Consider the following 18,637-nt stretch of genomic DNA (forward strand, 5'->3'; position numbering starts at 1 on the left):
CGAAGCCGCTACTATTCGGTCGAGTAGGTCCTCAGTTGGCATCACGAGGCTGAGTGCACGCCGAAAAATGGCAACACCACATGGCAGCTGGATGATCGATCACCCATCCAAGTGCCGGCTGCGCCCAACAGCGCTTAACTTCGGCGATCTCACGGGATCCGGTGTATCCACTGCGGCGAGGCCGTTGCTCAAATGTACCTAATATTGCAGTTCAATTACGATTGCACAGGACACACACTTTTGTCAAAACCTTGATCCTTATTGTAATTTTTTAGTTTCCAATGGACTATATGTGTTAAATAATTTTACTTGTATGGGTTAGTGTTAGTGAGTCCAAAATATACTCCAAATTCTTTCTATTGCGTACACTGTAAATCATACTTACATTCGTTGGACGATAGGATATAATCAGTTTGTAATAATTGCATTGTGAGGGACAATTTTTTTTAAAATGATACACTGAACAGCCAGAACATTATTACCAACTACCTAATAGCTAACAGCCGGCATGTCCACCTTTGTCACGGATAACAGCGGCAGCGCGTCGTGACATGGAAGCAATGAGACCTTGGTAGGTTGCTGGAGGGAATTGGCGCCACATCTGCAAACACAGATCACCTAATTTCCAAAAATTTTGGGGATGTGTTCGACCGGGTTCTGAGATGGTGAGTTTGGAGGCTAGCAGATCAACTGGAACCCGCCTCTGTGTTCCTCGAACCACTCCCTCACACTCCTCGCCTTGTGACATGGCGCATTATCTTGTTGAAAAAATGCCACTGCCGTCGGCAAACATGGGGCGTCATGAAGGAGTGTACTTGTTCTGAAACCAGTGTACGAACCTCCTTGGCCGTCATGGTGCCTTGCACAAGCTCAACTGATCTATGGATGCCCACGTGAATGTTCCCCAGAGTACAGTTGAGCCGCCGCCAGCTTGTCTCCGTCCCGCAGTACTGGTGTCGATGAGCTGTTCCTCTGGAAAACGATGGATTCGCTCCCTCCCATCAGCATGATGAAAACGTATCGGGATTCATCAGTTCATGCAATGCTCTGCCACTGCGTCAATGACCAGTACCTATGGTCACGTGCCCATCTCAGTCGTAATCGACGATGTCATGGTTTAAGCATTGGCACTTGCATTGCTCGCCGGCTGCGGTGGCCCAGCGGTGGGAGTGTTTGGTGCACTGTGTGTTCAGACACACTTGTACTCTGCCCACCATTAAAGTCTGATGATAGTGCTGCCACACTTCACCTACTGTCCTGTTTTACAATTATGTGCAGCCTACGACGTTCGACATCTGTAATGAAGGGTGACCGTCCAATCCCACGACGCCTGGACGTGGTTTCACCTTGGTTTCGCCAAGTGTTGAAGACACTCACTGCAGCACTCCTCGAACACCCGACATGTCGTGCACTTTCCGAAATGCTCGTGCCGAGTCTCCGGACGTTTACAATCTGCCCTCCGTCAAACTCAGGTAGATCGTGCGGCTTCCCTATTCTACACACAGGTAGCACACTCACTGTTACTATATGCACCGTGCGTGTGTCTGCCTAGCAGTCATTCCTCGTCAGGTGACGCTGCTATCGCGTGGACAGGTTTATATCGATAGTAGTTCGGAGCACATAGTGTTCTGGCTAATCAGTGTAAATCACACACGATGAGTGGTAATTTGCATCATTTCAATCACATCACGCGTCAGGGTGACGGTGCTATTACAGACGGCCCTGAGTGTCAAACCACCACGCTACAGGCTATTTCAGACTATTAACGGGTGTCTTTTAATAACGAAATGATCGACGCATGTTGTTAGTTAGTTAGTTACATGGTTCATAGAACATTTGAACGATTCTTTTACCGAAATCATGTGAAACGAGTCAGTCTACAGGATATGTATTGTATTATATTGTGTGTGAACCGGGGACCTAGAAACGACGGAGAGGCTCCGTCCCCGCCGCAGCCGCAGTGGTCCACAACCCCATGACAACTTCCGCAGCCCACTTCAACTCTCCGCCGCCCCACACCGAACCCAGGGTTATTGTACGGTTCAGCCCCCGGTGGACCCCCCCCCAGGGAACGTTTCACACCAGACGAGTGTAACCCCTATGTTTGCGTGGTAGAGTAATGGTGGTGTAAGCGTACGTGAAGAACTTGCTCACGCAGCAATCGCCGACATAGTGTAACAACTCGTTTGCGCAGCAATCGCCGAAATAGTGTAACAACTTGTTTGCGCAGCAATCACCGACATAGTGTAACTGAGGCGGAATAAGGGGAACCAGCCCGCATTCGCCGAGACAGATGGAAAACCGCCTAAAAACCATCCACAGACTGGCCGGTACACCGGACCTCGACACAAATCCGCCTGGCGGATTCATGCCGGGGACCAGGCGCTCCTTCCCATCCGGAAAGCCGTGCGTTAGACCGCACGGCCAACCGGGCGGGCCAGGATATGTACACTTGATTAGTGATAACATTAATGACCACATTACTTTGTTGGAGTACTCAGGGCGCTACACTTAAAAACTAGTTGCTTGTTTTTTCTTTTCCTTTTTTGTGCTACCAGTCCCTGTTTAGAAATTCGTCCATGTAACGGAAGGAGTTTTAGGTTAGACTTAAAAATTGCTTTGCTTTCTGTCAAACTTCTTATGATATTGGGCATATCATCAAAAATTTTTGTTACTGCATATTGAATCCCTTTCTACGCCACAGGCAGCTGTAAAAATGGGTAATAAAGGTTATTTTTTTCTTTAGTATTGTAGATATCAGTTTCACTATTCGTCCCAAATTGTGGTGGATTGTTTTTGAAGAATTTCATAAGCGAATATATGTATTGTAATTGTGCAGTTAAAATGCCAAACTCTTTGAAGATGCACCTACAGCCGGCCGCGGTGGCCGTGCGGTTCTAGGCGCTCCAGTCCGGAGCCGCGCTGCTGCTACGGACGCAGGTTCGAATCCTGCCTCGGGCATGGATGTGTGTGATGTCCTTAGGTTAGTTAGGTTTAAGTAGTTCTAAGTTCTAGGGGACTGAAGACCACAGCAGTTGAGTCCCATAGTGCTCAGAGCCATTTTTTGCACCTACATGACGATCGCAAGTCAACTCATCATATCATTCTTACTGTTCGGTTTTGTGCAATCAATACTTTCATTCTAAGTGATTAGTTGCCCCAGAAAATTATTCCATAAGACATAAATGACTGTAAATATCCAAAATACGTCAGGAGACTGATTCTTTGTTTCCAAGAATAGCAATTACGCGCAAACAGAAGTGACCGAACTTAATTGTTTGAATAGCTCAGTAATGTCCTTATTGCTGTGGTCTTCAGTCCGAAGACTGAATTAATGCTTTCATATATAAGCCTCTTCATTACTGCAAAACGACACCAAAGTAAGTTTTAAATATAACTTAATATCATTTCTCTTGGATAATTCTATTAATTTCACGCATTTATATTTAAAATTGGTAGCCAATAAAACAAATAAATAAATAGAGTTACATGATTAGGACTAAAAAGTAATTTGAAACTTCCTGGCAGATTAAAACTGTGTGCCGGACAGCGACTCGAACTCGGGACCTCTGCCTTTCGCGGGCAGTTGGTAGAGCACTTGCCCGCGAAAGGCAAAGGTCCCGAATTCGAGTCTCTGCCAGGAAGTTTCATATAAGCGCACACTCCGCTGCAGAGTGGAAATCTCATTCTGAAAAAATAATTTGTTCGTTAATGTTAACACTAAACACGCACACATATCCTGTAAACTGACATGTTCCACGCCATTTCGATAAACGAACCGTTCAAGTGATCTATGTAATTCGTAAATAACTACCTAACTATGTATTTGAGCCTCCTTATTATACTCAAATTTTGCTCTTCTTCTATAATTTTTACATCGCAAATCTGATTCCATTACGAAACGGATGATTTCATGAGGTCCCAAGATGTGTCGTATAAACCAATCCCTTACTTTAGTCAAATTGGGCCAAAAATTTCTGCCTCAGTTTGATTCAGTACCTATTCGTTAGCATTCGATCTACCCATCTAATTTTTAGGTTTCTTCTACTGCAACACATTATAATAGCTCCTATTCTGTTCTTGTATGCGCTGTTTATAGTTCATCCTTCACTTCCATACATGTGTACACTCCGAAGAAATACCTCTAGAAAGAATTTCCTGATAAATTTATAGTCGTGTTAACAAATTTCTCTTACTGAGAGGGATTTTCTTAGTAATGTTAGTCTTCATTTTATATCCTCTCTACTTTGGCCATAGTCATAGTTCTTTTGTTCCCCAAAAACTCCTCAGTACTTTTAGTGTCTCATTTCTTATTCCTAGGCTATCAGCATCACCTCATTTAATTTGACTACATTCCATTAACTTCCTTTTATTTTTGTTGACGTTCACCTTAGAACCTGTTCTCAAGGCATTATCCATTTCACTTCAAAGTTCTTCCGACTACTTTGCTGTCTGTATCAGAATTACAATGTCAATGGCAAACCTGAAAGCCTTTGTTGCATCTCCCTGAAATTCCCTTCCCTTTCCAAGTTTATATTTGGTTTCCTTTTACTGCTTGCTCATAGTAAAGACTCAATAACATAGGGGAGAGAGTGCAACCCCGTCTCACGTCCTTCTCAACCACTGTTTCCCTTTCATTCCTTCGACTCTTACAGCTACCGTCTGGTTTCTGTACTAGTTGTAGGAGACTTCACACTCATAGCAGTCAACATAGTCACAAGCTTTCTCTAAATCTACAAATGTTATAAGTGTCCTGTACGTTTTCCTTTCTTCAACCACTCTTGTAAGATACTCCGTAGGGTTATTATTGCCTCAGATGTTCTTACATTTCTCTGGATGCCAATCAAATGTTTCAAGGATCGGATTCTAGCAGTTTTTCCATTCTTCTATAAATAATTCGTGAAAGTACTTTACAACTAAACTGGTGATTCGGTAACATTCACCTACCTGTCAGCACATAGCTACTTTGGAACAGCGGTCACTAGCTGGAATAGTTTTGTCATAGCCGGCTGCCCCGAGGATCTCTATAATCTTGAAGAAATTTCGTCGATTCCAGGGGCTTTGTCTCGTCTTAGATCCTATAGTCCTGTATTAAAGTTTTTGCCCAGTATCCTACCTCCCTTGTTATTTCATCTAGTTACTCTTCTCGTTTTCTAATTTTGTCTTCAAGTTTATTTCACTTGTAGAGATTTGCTATATATTCGTCCGACACTGCAGCCTTCCCTTCTTTGTTTCTTACGGGCTTGCCATGTTAGCTCTTAATATTTATACAGGTGCTTCTCTTTTAAGTAAGGGCCTCATTAATTTTTCTATAGGCAGCATCTGTCTTTGTCCTAGTCCTGCATGCTTCTTCAGTCTTGCATTTCTCATCTAATTAATTCTGCTTTGCTACTTTGCGCTTCCAGTCACTCTCATTTTTAGACGTATGTATTCCTTTTTTCCATCTTCGTTTCATACATTTTTGTATTTAATTCTTTCGAGAATTATATTCAGTATACTGTGCGTTAAACAGTATTTCTACAGGGCCTTTATCTTTTTGCCTGTGTTATCATCTTCTGCCTTCATTATTTCGTCTCTCAAAGCTTCCATTCCGTCTTATAGATGCCTAATGGAGCTTTTGGAATGCACAAGAATTTACGGTTCTTTCAGTTTATCCTGGTCTCAGCATCTCATTTTCTATCTTTCAGCAATATCTTGTGTTAATCTACAGTTCATAACAAATAAATTATGATCAGAGTTTATAACTGTTCTTGGAAATGATCTGCAGTTTAAAACCTGGTTTCTAAGTCCCTGAATTACCACTGTACAGTATAAGCTACATGAAACCTTATACAGTCCCTACTGGTGTCTTACACGTACACAACCTTCTTTCTTTCACGAGTAATACAGGCATATTAAAACTTTCATTGGTTTATGAAAATACGTCAGAGGAAGCTTTTAAAGCAGAAACTATCATTACACACAAATGGCAAATGAGTGACAAGCAGCAGCAATTTTAACTTCTGAGGGGAAAGTCACCATTATCATAATCATCTCATAGTGTACTCTGAGAATATAAGACTCTCTATCCTGTTCAGGCTTCTCGCCACTTCGCAGCCGCTGTTCTTGCCAAATCTTCTCCTCCATTCTGAATGTTTCCATCCATTGTCCCTATACCTTCCCCTGCCGTCTTCGTTTCCATTTCGTGTGTCTTCCTAAAAATGGTTCAAATGGCTCTAAGCACTATGGGACTTAACATCTGAGGTCATCAGTCCCCTAGACCTAGAACTACTTAAACCTAACTAACCTAAGGACATCACACACATCCATGCCCGAGGAAGGATTCGAACTTGCGACCGTAGCAGCAGCGTGTGTCTTCCTAGCCATCCATTCTGTTAACATGGTCATACAACTGAAATGTTGTTTTCTCATTCTTCTTTTTAAGGGAGTTCTCGTGTGTTAGCTCCCTCACACTTCCATTTATTTTCACAAAAATTTCATTACACTCTCCATACATTTTTCCTCTTTCCTTATGATGCTGGTTTCTGCAGCCTGCAACAGGCTGGCACACAATATGTCTGATGTTATGGGGCAGTTTTTCCCAAATTGGTCTGTAGGCTGATTAATAACATACATCAGACTACTAAATCAGTTCAAACTACGAGCGGAGCATGAAAGTATGCAAGTAACTGAAACTCACTGATGATTTTGAATATAATTAGTATTTCTTCATTTCATTTTTATTTGGTGGTGAAAGAGCTTTGTAATTGTTCTGTGAGTTGAGTCCGCTGGCTGACTGTGAGAATGCGAGGGCAGGAGGAATAGAATAGGAAATGGCTCGTAAAAGTGTTCTTTCGCTACAAGGCAGAGTCACTGGGAAGTGAACACCGGCCGACGGCCGCTCTTTGGGACATCCACGTAGGCCGAACTCGGCTAGTTGCAAATCGGCATTGTGAGCCACATAGCAATCTGCAAGGCTATGGGAAAACGTGAAACACACAGAGTGAGAGACGTCTGCTGGGCAGAAAGAAGATCAGCAGTAACTGATGCGTGAGTTTTTTAAGAGATCCCATGATTGACTCACCAAAACTGTTGTTGTGGTAGGGATGAAAACTTACCAGTTTCTACATGCAGCTGTATCACTGACGAAAATAGTGGGAGAGAATTTCTGCTTTCTGCACCCACTGTAAGAGCGAAATGCACTTAATAATTCCTTTCATTATCTACGCAATGTTTGGAGTCAAGTCCGTTCCTTTTGGTAACATTCTTGTTACCTATATTTTCATTCCATAGTTTGATGAAACACTTCCTCTCTATTTCCATGTGAGGTATGGTACCCATATTTAAGATTTTATTTGACGACCACTGTTCACGTCCAGATGTTCATTAATAACGGTTGCACGACTTTGTCGTAATAGTCCATATGATGTTACGGGGAATGGTCTGTTGACTGTATGGGTCACTGGATTCAAATCTTGTGAGCATCAACTGGTATGCTTAAAACTCAACTATAGTCTCACACTCCTGTATCACCTTCTTAGTTTTATGGGTGATTTCTTGATTTCATATCACTCCTCTCACAGTTCTCATAAAGCTATCAGTTTATGTGGCACGCTTACTTATCTATTTGGCATCCTTTCAATTTCTATATGTTGAATTAAATTTTAGACTATACTCTTGCTCACCTTCTTTTCAATGATATCACTGCAGCTCTGCTTCCTCATCAGTCTTCCCCACATTATCAAAACATAAGCAAACAACAGTGCTTGTAAGACCTGACATCGTCGAGTGAAGGAGATTCAGTGATCAGCATTCTTTGTTAAAAAATTTAATAGTTTTGATTGCAATAAAATACAGAACTTGCTGATTGTCGTTTTTGTTGACTGTAACTATTCTGAGATCATGCTTACAAAAGAATTAATACACTTTACAATGTTGGCTACAACACTTTCTTTACAAAGGGTACATATGTGGACAACGTTAGCCACAACAACATCGTTACATGTGTCCACTACCGTACTTAGAGACTGAGTCTTTAGTAACATGATCTGAGGGTGACTGCTAGTCAACCAAAGTCAGCAATCAGCAAGTTATAATTATATTTTATTGTGGCGAAGATAATTAAAATTTTCGACCAACAACATTGCTATAATCCAACTTCCTCTCCAGCCACTCGTGTGATTATACCATCCATTTTTATCGAAAACAGAGTACTTCAACGTTTCTCGTGCCAGCCTACCTGTTCTCTCTCTTCTCACTCTCACTCAGTTTACGCTTCTGTGATACACTTATTTCATCCTTAGTACAAGTAAATTTCTCTACATCTTTCCATCTTAGTGGCTGTCAATGTTTTCACCTACACTCATGCTCATAAATTAAGGATAATGCTGGTGCATGGTGAAACAACGCTCTGGAGGGCGGTCTCCGGGTTTCAATCACCTCGGGGTATGACCATGCGGTGCATTTGACCAGCGGTCGTCGCGCGGTGGCGCTGACAGCAGTCCACATACGCAGAGGTGTGTTAGTGCATGTCAGAGTACGGTGCAGCGAGTAAGTGTGCAGACGTTCTCAGACGTGCTAATGGTGACTGGGTGTTGAAAATGGCTCAAAGAACACATATTGATGACGTTATGAGGGATAGAATACTAGGGCGACTGGAGGCTGGTCAAACACAGCAGGTCGTAGTACGGGCCCTCCGTGTGCCACAAAGTGTGACAAGATTATGGCAACGATTCCAGCAGACAGGAAACGTGTCCAGGCGCTACAGTACGGGACAGGCACTGGTGCAAGAATGGGAGGCTGCACCCCAGCAGCTGCTCTACCACCTGACCCAGAATATGCCAACCCGTTGTGCGGCCTGTGTACGTGTGCATGGTCATCATATCCCATACTGATGTCGGGGTACATGCGCAGGAAACAGTGGCGTTTTGTAGCACATGTGTTTCGGGACGGTTTTCTCAATTTATCACCAATACCGTGGACTTATAGATCTGTGTCGTGTGTGTTCCCTATGTGCCTATGCTATTAGCGCCAGTTTTGTGTAGTGCCACGTTGTGTGGCACCACATTCTGCAGTTATCCTTAATTTATGAGCATGAGTGTAGATACGGTTTCATATGCTGTTTTTAAACCCAGGAAGACCATCGGTAAATCTCTTCCATACTCTTAGTGCCGTTCCTGAAACAGTCCCACCGCAAATATAAGATCCACTGTGGACCATCCTGGCCTGAAGCCACGCCGTAGCTGTTTTTACTATTGCTTCTCATTCACGTTGTCTTATACTAGCAACTCCAGTTGAATCAAACAATTACACCAAACGAAATGGCGTTCTGCGAGGAATACCAATTATGACAGTAATCTATATATTCATGTTTCATTCTGGTATTCAGTCAACACTAATTTTTCTTAAAATGCATTTTGATTCATAAATTATGATGTAACCCGAGTTGCTTTCAAGCAGAACTACTTCAAAACGAGGCTGCAGTTTTGGAAAGGTACCTTACGAACCCAGCGTTTGACTGTTAAGAGCCGTCAGCTAAATAATTTTGCTTTGGAATTTCAGGTTGGCAATATTTCACAACGTAACCATTCAGGCTTATAACCAAGTATCGTTTTTCTTTTTCAAAATTAGCTGTGTGCCTTTAAATTAATGTGTTTGCATGGGACAGGACAACCTGTGGTGTCTGAACACTTGACTAGGCGATCGAGGACAAAAATGAGGAACTTCAGCTGCTGTGCATTCAGACATTCATGCACTCTGGCGGTTACCAAGTATATTTGGAAACATATTTCAAACGCATCGCAATTTAGTCACGCACTAATAGACTACCACACACAATGCCTTATTAATGACAGTAGTGTCGTTTTTTATCTCTTTGATGTTAAACCTCATAATATTCACAATATCTTCACAAAAATTCTGTTTTCATGTAATGTAACGATAGTTCACTACGTGCGCAGGAGTTTAACTTCATTTACCACATCCATCCCGTGCTCCAGAAGAAAGACAATTTCTTATAAAGAAATATCGTTTGCCTGACTGACGTAGACGTGAACCGCATACTGGCTTTTCCCAAGGTTTACGTCAATGTGGTGCTGCATCTCATTAGCTCCTCATGACGTCCTGCTGTGGGACAGAGATTTTTCCTTGACATTGTAAACGCTCCTCCACTGCTAAAAATACGGTTAGCGGCGTCAGGTAAACCGTGACGGAACTTCAAGGACTTCTTAAGCAGTATGCAATTACGGAAAGTGCGTCAGCAGCTCTGTTTTGCTTCCTCTCATGAATGAATAAGTCCGTGTCTTCCAAGCGGCTTTAGACCAGTAGTAGCTGGCCTCCGCAAGCCACTTTAATGTGCGTGACGGTGGGTACTTGTGGAACCACTATCTTTCCGTCTTTCCTAGTTCCATTCGGGAATGGTGCGTGAGAAGAATGTCATTAATTTCTTGGCTTTTCTTATTTTTATCTATTCATGAGACGTATTTGGGAGTTAGTAATAAGTCGTCCAGCTCTATCTGGAATGTAGGGCCGGCCCCTGGTGGCCGAGCGCTTCTAGGCGCCTCAGTCTGGAACCGCGCGAGCGCTACGGTCATAGGTTCGAATCCTGCCTCGGGCATGGATGTGTGTGATGTCCTTAGGTTAGTTAGGTTTAAGTAGTTCTCAGTTCTAGGGGACTGATGACCTGAGATGTCAAGTTCCATAATGGTCAGAGCCATTTGAACCATTTTTTGGAACATAGGCTTTCAGAATTTTAACAGCACACCCTAACAATTAGAACTATCCAACAGTAATTTTTATCCTACACGCAACTCAATAACGTGTTTCGAGAGACAATGCTCTCTTCATCAGGATGTAAAGGCATGGCAGATAATACAGTCAAGGTCACGAAGTTCCATTGTCAATATACAGCAAAGATATCTCTCCTCATATACCTACACTTCTCGGCTTTTGTCATGATCAGTGTGTACTCGTAGTATCAAGAGGCCTCATAATAAGCTGTGGCATTGATCATATGAGTATTTCATCTCAAAATATATGTGTATTACATCAGAAAGTAGACATGTGTGTTCCATCACCTAAAGTACAGCAAAGGAAGTCATAGTCAATGTCCTCACATACACATTGACGTTTTGGCTCTTGCTGTCACTAAAGGGATTCTGTATGGTTATGCCTCCCTTTTTAGTTGTATATTATGGTGCATGTAGACTTCCCTTAATGAAAGCAATAGTGTAAAACGTCAAAATTTACCGAGGACTCTGGCTATGACTCCCTTAACTCTAAATCACGTGTTACAACACACGTATCCATTTTGTGATGTAACTCACGTATATTTTGAGACGAAATACTCATACGATCTATGCCACAGCGTATTATAGGGTCCATCGGGAATCCTTTGATACCACACACTGATCTTGACAGAAGCCGAGAGTTGAAGGTATATGAGTAGGAATGTCGTTGCTGCATATTGACTTTGGAACTATGTGACTTTGGCTGTACTATCATATCATGTCTCTCGCTGGCAGGACATGAGGTAAGTTTTACAAACTGATAATGACAGCTTTGACTCCTGAAACGCTTCTTTGTGTTGCATGAAGAAAAAAAATTACGATAGAATGCTACTAATTGTAACGGTAAAAACGTAACAACCGTTACCTCGCAAGCATAATGTATAATATTAATTTTAACAGCATACTTCTCTGTGAAACACAACGTATCTTTCGTAGCGTTTGCCACTGGAGTTAGATGAGCACATCTGTAACGCTGTCGCGCCGACAAAACGATCCCGTAACGAGCCGCGTCAGTCTTTGTTGGATCTTTTCTATCTCTTCCATTAATCCAAACTGCTAAACGCCCAAGACTGATGAGAAATGCTCAATAATAAATCGTACAAGTGTTCTCTAAGCCACCTCTCTCGTGAACGAATGATGTTTCCTTAGGGATGTCAGCCTTGCACCTGCTTTTCCTACAGTTTGTTTTCTATGGTGATTGCACTTTAGGTTGCTCCGGATGGTGACTTCTACTTATTTTACGGAAGTTACCGTTACCATTAATTTGTCGCCAATAGTGTAATCGTAGAGCAGTACATTTCTTCGCTTTTTTATCCGCAGTTCGCCACTTTTATTTATGTTCAGGGTTACTTGTCATCACCTGCCAGTCTCTGCACCACTGCGAACAGCTTCTTGAAGCTTATGACATTATCCACTACATCATTTACATAAATTATAAGCAGTAACGGGTCTCTCAAAATTCCTCGGGTTACTACTGAAATTACACTACTGGCCATTAAAATTGCTGCACCACGAAGATGACGTGCTACAGACGCGAAATTTAACCGACAGGAAGAAGATGCTGTGATATGCAAATGATTAGCTTTTCAGAGCATTGACACAAGGCTGGCGCCGGTGGCGACACCTACAACGTGCTGATATGAGGAAAGTTTCCAACCGATTTCTCATACACAACCAGCAGTTGAGCGGCGTTGCCTGCTGAAACGTTGTTGTGATGCCTCGTGTAAGGAGGAGAAATGCGTTCCATCACGTTTCCGACTTTGATAAAGGTCGGATTGTAGCCTATCGCGATTGCGGTTTATCGTATCGCGTCATTGCTGCTCGCGTTAGCCGAGATCCAATGACTGTTAGCAGAATATGGAATCAGTGGGTTCAGGAGGGTAATACGGAAGGCCGTGCTGGATCCCAACGCCCTCGTATCACTAGCAGTCGAGATGACAGGCATCTTATTCGCATGGCTGTAACGGATCGTGCAGCCACGTCTCGAGCCCTGAGTCAACAGATGGGGACGTTTGCAAGACAACAACCATCTGCACGAACAGTTTGGCAACGTTTGCAGCAGCATGGAGTATCAGCTCTGAGACCATGGCTGCGGTTACCCTTGACGCTGCATCACAGACAGGAGCGTCTGTGATGGTGTACTCAACGAAGAACCTGGGTGCACGAATGGCAAAACGTCACTTTTTCCGATGAGTCTAGGTTCTGTTTACAGCATCATGATGGTCCCATCCGTGTTTGGCGACATCGCGGTGAACGCACATTGGTAGCGTGTATTCGTCATCGCCATGCTGGCGTATCACCAGGCTTGATGGTAAGGGGTGCCATTGGTTACACGTCTCGGTCACCTCTTGTTCGCGTTGACGGAACTTTGAACAGTGGACATTACATTTCAGATGTGTTACGACCCGTGGATCTACCGGTGATTCCATCCCTGCGAAACCCTACATTTCAGCAACATAATGCACGACCGCATGTTGCAAGTCCTGTACGGGCCTTTCTGGCTACAGAAAATGTTCGACTGCTGTCCTGGGCAGCACATTCTCCAGATCTCTCACCAATTCAAAACGTCTGGTCAATGGTGGCCGAGCAACTGGCTCGTCACAATACGCCAGTCACTACTCTTGATGAACTGTGGTATCGTGCTGAAGCTGCATGGGCGGCTGTACCTGTACACGACATCCAAGCTCTGTTTGACTCAATGCTCAGGCCGTATCAAGGCCGTTATTACGGCCAGCGGTGGTTGTTCTGGGTACTGATTTCTCAGGATCTATGCACCCAAATTGCGTGAAAATGTAATCACATGTCACTTCTAGTATAATATATTTGTCCAATGGATTCCCCTTTATCATCTGCATTTCTTCTTGGTGTAGCTATTTTAATGGCCAGTAGTGTACATTTCCCTCTGTCAATTTTTCTCCGTTAAGAGCTGCTAGGGGCGATTAAAAGGTTTCCATTCGAAGGCCGTACAGTCCGCAATGGTACTCCACTCAGGCAAAATCGTCACGAGCATTGAAGCAATGATCCCGCCGACGCACCAGGTTCAAGATGCCGTGTCCTGCTGCGTAAAGAAGTTAGTAACCGCCTGCTGGACAGCCTCCTCCGAAAGGAATCGTCAACATTTCAAGGTCTTTTTTAAGGGACCGAAGGTCTGGTAATCGTATGGGGAGAGATCAGGACTGTATTGCGGGTGCTCAAGTGTTTACCACTTGATTGCATTACGAACTTTTTGATATGGCGTCAAGCGTCATTCTGACTGTCGCGCACCATTATACAACGGTGGTTTTCAACAGACATGCTGGCTCATACATATTCTTCATTATCCGGTGGAGGTCTACCGGCTTTTGTCCTTCGGCAGCCAAGAAGAGAAGAATACTACGTTGGTCCAGATTGTACGAATTTGATAATAAATGCAGCATAGTTTAGGTTTCCGCATTTATCGCTCGCACACCGAGACGACGCGAACTCCACGCTGATCCCTTGCCTACATCGGTGCTTATATACATACATCGGATACGCACTGTGCAACATATACGCTGCAGCAATGCCCTCGAACGGAAAGTTTTTGATCGCCTATTATACATTTTGAGTACTGTCTCCAAGAGTGTCCTTGGGAGTCGAGGTATGGCCGCTGAGGTTTGAAGAGCACTGACACAACGTCTCGATGCGGTGCGACCGTATTGGCAAGCGAACCGGAAGGTGGTTTTTCTGGCAGAGTACTCGTGTATGGCGATACATGTTGTGGACAACGCTATGTGGAACGAGATATGTGATCAACAGTGCTAGTGAAGTTAGCGAATCTGTTGCAGTATACGTTTTGAAACGGCTGCTGTTGGTTCATCCTGTCTGAAATCCGTGCATTTATACAGAATAAACAAAAAAATGGTTCAAATGGCTCTGAGCAGTATGGGACTTAACTTCTGAGGTCATCAGTCCCCTAGAACTTAGAACTACTTAAACCTAACTAACCTAAGGACATCACACACATCCATGCCCGAGGCAGGATTCGAACCTGCGACCGTAGCGGGTGCGCGGTTCCAGACTGTAGCGCCTAGAACCGCTTGGCCACCCCGGCCGGCCGGAATAAACATCGCAGTCTGCTAAAGTGGGGCTGCCTTGTCGTTGTGCTACAGAAAAGGTGCTATTCTGCGGGGGGCTGCCGCACTGTATTGATTTCGCCTTGGCTTCAGGATAGGTGGAGAGTGAGATTCGTTGAGTCATTGTTCAAAATGTGTGTGAATTCCTAAGGGACCAAACTGCTGAGGTCATCAGTCCCTAGGCTTACACACTATTTAAACTAACTTAAACTAACTTATGCTAAGAACAACACACACACCCATGCCGGAGGGAGGACTCGAACCTCCAGCGGGAGGGGCCGCGCAATCCGTGTCATGGCGCCTCAAACCGCGCGCCCACTCCGGGCTGCTTCGAGTCATTGGGATTGTACTTCACAGCACGGTTGATCATGTTGAGCACCTGTTCTTACATACTGACAGAATGTTGGCGCCGAGAATGTTTTGGTGACTCCTGTTAGATTAGTCGTATTAAGAGATCGCTAATCGTGTTGATTTGGATGTTTTAAGGCTTTTAAGTGTTTTTAAATTTTAAGTTCAGAGTGTTTAAATATAGTGGACCTTTGCTGTTGTTAAGTAAATATCCGTTACCTAAATCTAACCTCCAGTTTGCGCTTCTTCATAAATTTTATTTCTGTTGTACGATTATATACATGAAACATGAATTAATTTAACTGAACTTCCAGTGTTTAAGCTTGGTAGGCCTTTGCAGTTCTCAAGTGAATTACTGTTACCTAAATCTAATTTGCATTTTCTGGTACTGTGTAAATTCGATTTCTGTTGCACGATCATTGGCTTAACTGATCTTCCAGCTGCCTTACTGGTGTCATTTAAAATGTATTATGGTTTTGAAGTTTCTTTCTTTTTTAAATAAATTCTAAAGTTACCTTGTGCATGGTATGTGTTATGTTGCTGTTCTATAATTTTTTGAGTGCTAAAGTTCTGTTTATTCAGTTTTATATAGCCAGGTGGTTAGCGTTTTCAATGTTATTTTCCTGAGGGCGTCCGGTGATGGTGTCATCTTGGCACTGGGGCATGTTGCACCCGTTTGTAAGAAAAGAAATACATGTGTTTGAAACTTAATTCTTACTTACATGCCAATGTGAACAGATTATTAATTGTATTATTGTGGTGTCACCGCCAGACACCACACTTGCTAGGTGGTAGCTTAAATCGGCCGCGGTCCATTTAGTACATGTCGGACCCGCGTGTCGCCACTGTGTGATCGCAGACCGAGCGCCACCACAAGGCAGGTCTCGATATACGATAGAGCACTCGCCCCAGTTGTACGGACGACATTGCTAGCGACAAGACGGACGAAGCCTTCTTCTCATTAGCCGAGAGACAGAATAGCCTTCTGCTAAGTCCATGGCTACGACCTAGCAAGGCGCCAATTGTAACAGTGCATGTATCTTACGAGTCGCATTTGTATAGTCAAGAGAGATGTATCACAAGGAATAATAAAGTTAAGTATATTCCACAGCTACGTATTTTCTTGATAGCAGTCATAACGTATCTTGTTCCAGACTTGACGCCAGTCGGCGTGTGTGTACGCGTGCCTTTCTTTCGGCTACTTCAGTGTGGCGTAACAGTCTTGTTACGTCACAACAATTATAACCTTGTTATAAGGAGTGTAATTTGTTAAACTTACGGCCTCTGGGTTGTGGTCCTGGCACCTCTTGATTTGAACGATTTGCCCTTCTGTTCTTTTTAGTTATTTACCCAAGTGTCTTCAAAATGTTGATCAATTGTTAATTATTTTTACGTTTGTGGTTTAAGTTTTAAGGGTTGTCTTAGGGCACTTCTCGGGGAACGTAGCGGTGGGGGGGGGGGGGGGCGAGTTGGATATGGGGGAGTGCGGGGAGGGGGGTGATATATCTCACTGATACAAATCCTAAGGGCCGTAAGAGATTCCGTTTCGTAAGAATTGGTACAGAGATAGTGACTGCACCCAGGCCTGTTGTGGAAATCAGCTACTTAAAGAAAGTCTGCCTAGTTTGGAAATTTGTGGTAAGTTCCTTTGGGACCAGACTGCTGAGCTCATCGGTCCCTAAGCTTACACACTACTTAATCTAACTTCAACTAACTTCGCTAAGGACAGCGCAACACCCATGCCCAAGGGAGGACTCGAACCTACGACCGCACGGCTAAAGTGTGCCTGATTTACGAGTTACAAATCCGCAGAGCCCCGTTAGGAGGAAGTGCTGTAAACATCGCGCAACGGTTGAGAGGGCTGTCAGTTGTCGGCGGGCACGTTGGCCGAGGTGAGTGCTGCTCGTGCCTCTTGTGCTGAACTGCTTACTGATGCGCGACGTAGTGTTGCGGTTTTAGAAACAGCTGTGAGCTGTCGCGCTCGCATGTTGTCCGTGTGCAGGCATATTGCCAGCATGTGTCTGGTAGCATTATGGATCTCTTCTCAGTATTTACAGAGGCTACCAATCGTTCATATGGCAAATGGCTCTGAGCACTATGGGACTCAACTGCTGAGGTCATTAGTCCCCTAGAACTTAGAACTAGTTAAACCTAACTAACCTAAGGACATCACAAACATCCATGCCCGAGGCAGGATTCGAACCTGCGACCGTAGCGGTCTTGCGGTTCCAGACTGCAGCGCCTTTAACCGCGCGGCCACTTCGGCCGGCAATCGTTCATAGGTTTTACATATTCAAACAGCATTATGCTTCTTGCAACTGCACTTCAGCCTCTAAAGTTGGTGTGGCGATGGCGAGCCTGAGATCTTAGATCATGGGATGAGTGTACAAGTAGGTGCTAACGAAACTGCTTTTTGGCCTGGATTTGCTAAGTTACCGGGTCCTTTGTTAGCTATTTTAAGTGGATATAAAGCTTCGTCAGTAGAGAGTGGTCTGACTGCGATGGCATTTTTGCAGTTTTTAATGGCTCTGAGCACTATGGGACTTAACATCTTAGGTCATCAGTCCCCTAGAACTTAGAACTACTTAAACCTAACTAACCTAAGGACATCACACACATCCATGCCCGAGGCAGGATTCGAACCTGCGACCGTAGCAGTCGCGCGGCTCCGGACTGAGCGCCTAGAACCGATAGACCACCGCGGCCGGCTGTTTTTGCAGTTAACTGTGCGTTTATAAGAGCAAGTGCCTACCACAAGTATTTAAGTTACAAATTATTTTCCGTCTGGTGACAGGTCTGTTGTACACAGTGTTCCCAGAGGGTAATCAGAAACAATATTCATTTCTGAGATTCGTAAATTAGTTTTCAAGTAGGGCATAGGGATTCGTAAAAGAGACAAATTTGTTAATGTTTGTTGTTTCAGGGTTGAAGAGGTGCTTGAATATTTGCATTTTTATATTGTTAGTGTGCGCATTTCTTGCGCCGCCCTCGAACCGGATTTATCTAAAACTGACGTGGTTCACATAATGTTACAAGCATTGTGACCACAGTGTCTAGTGCTCTGTAAAAAACAAGTCGTTTGTAGGTCTGTTTCCTGTGGTTTCAACAAGAGAGAATGTTAAATTTGCGGATAATAGTCGTAAGAATTTTGTGGTACCTGAGCGACAGGCCTCGAGAGGAGTGGGCCGCCCCCTTAAACTGATTTAGGGCTGGCAGGTGGGGGCATTGTTTCGGTGTCATCAGACAGGGCACTAGGTTAAGAATTGTACCCAGTCACGGGGAGATCAATCACGCCAGGGTGTGGGGGCACATAGGAAGTATAGCCTGGCGCCATTGCATCGCTAATATAACATACGTCCCATTCAAGTTAATCCTTTGCCCTACATTTGTGTATGTCTGAATTCCAAAACGGCGTGTGCACTACTGGAT

Source organism: Schistocerca serialis, chromosome 7, assembly GCF_023864345.2.
Source record: "Schistocerca serialis cubense isolate TAMUIC-IGC-003099 chromosome 7, iqSchSeri2.2, whole genome shotgun sequence".
In the NCBI taxonomy this organism is placed as follows: domain Eukaryota; kingdom Metazoa; phylum Arthropoda; class Insecta; order Orthoptera; family Acrididae; genus Schistocerca; species Schistocerca serialis.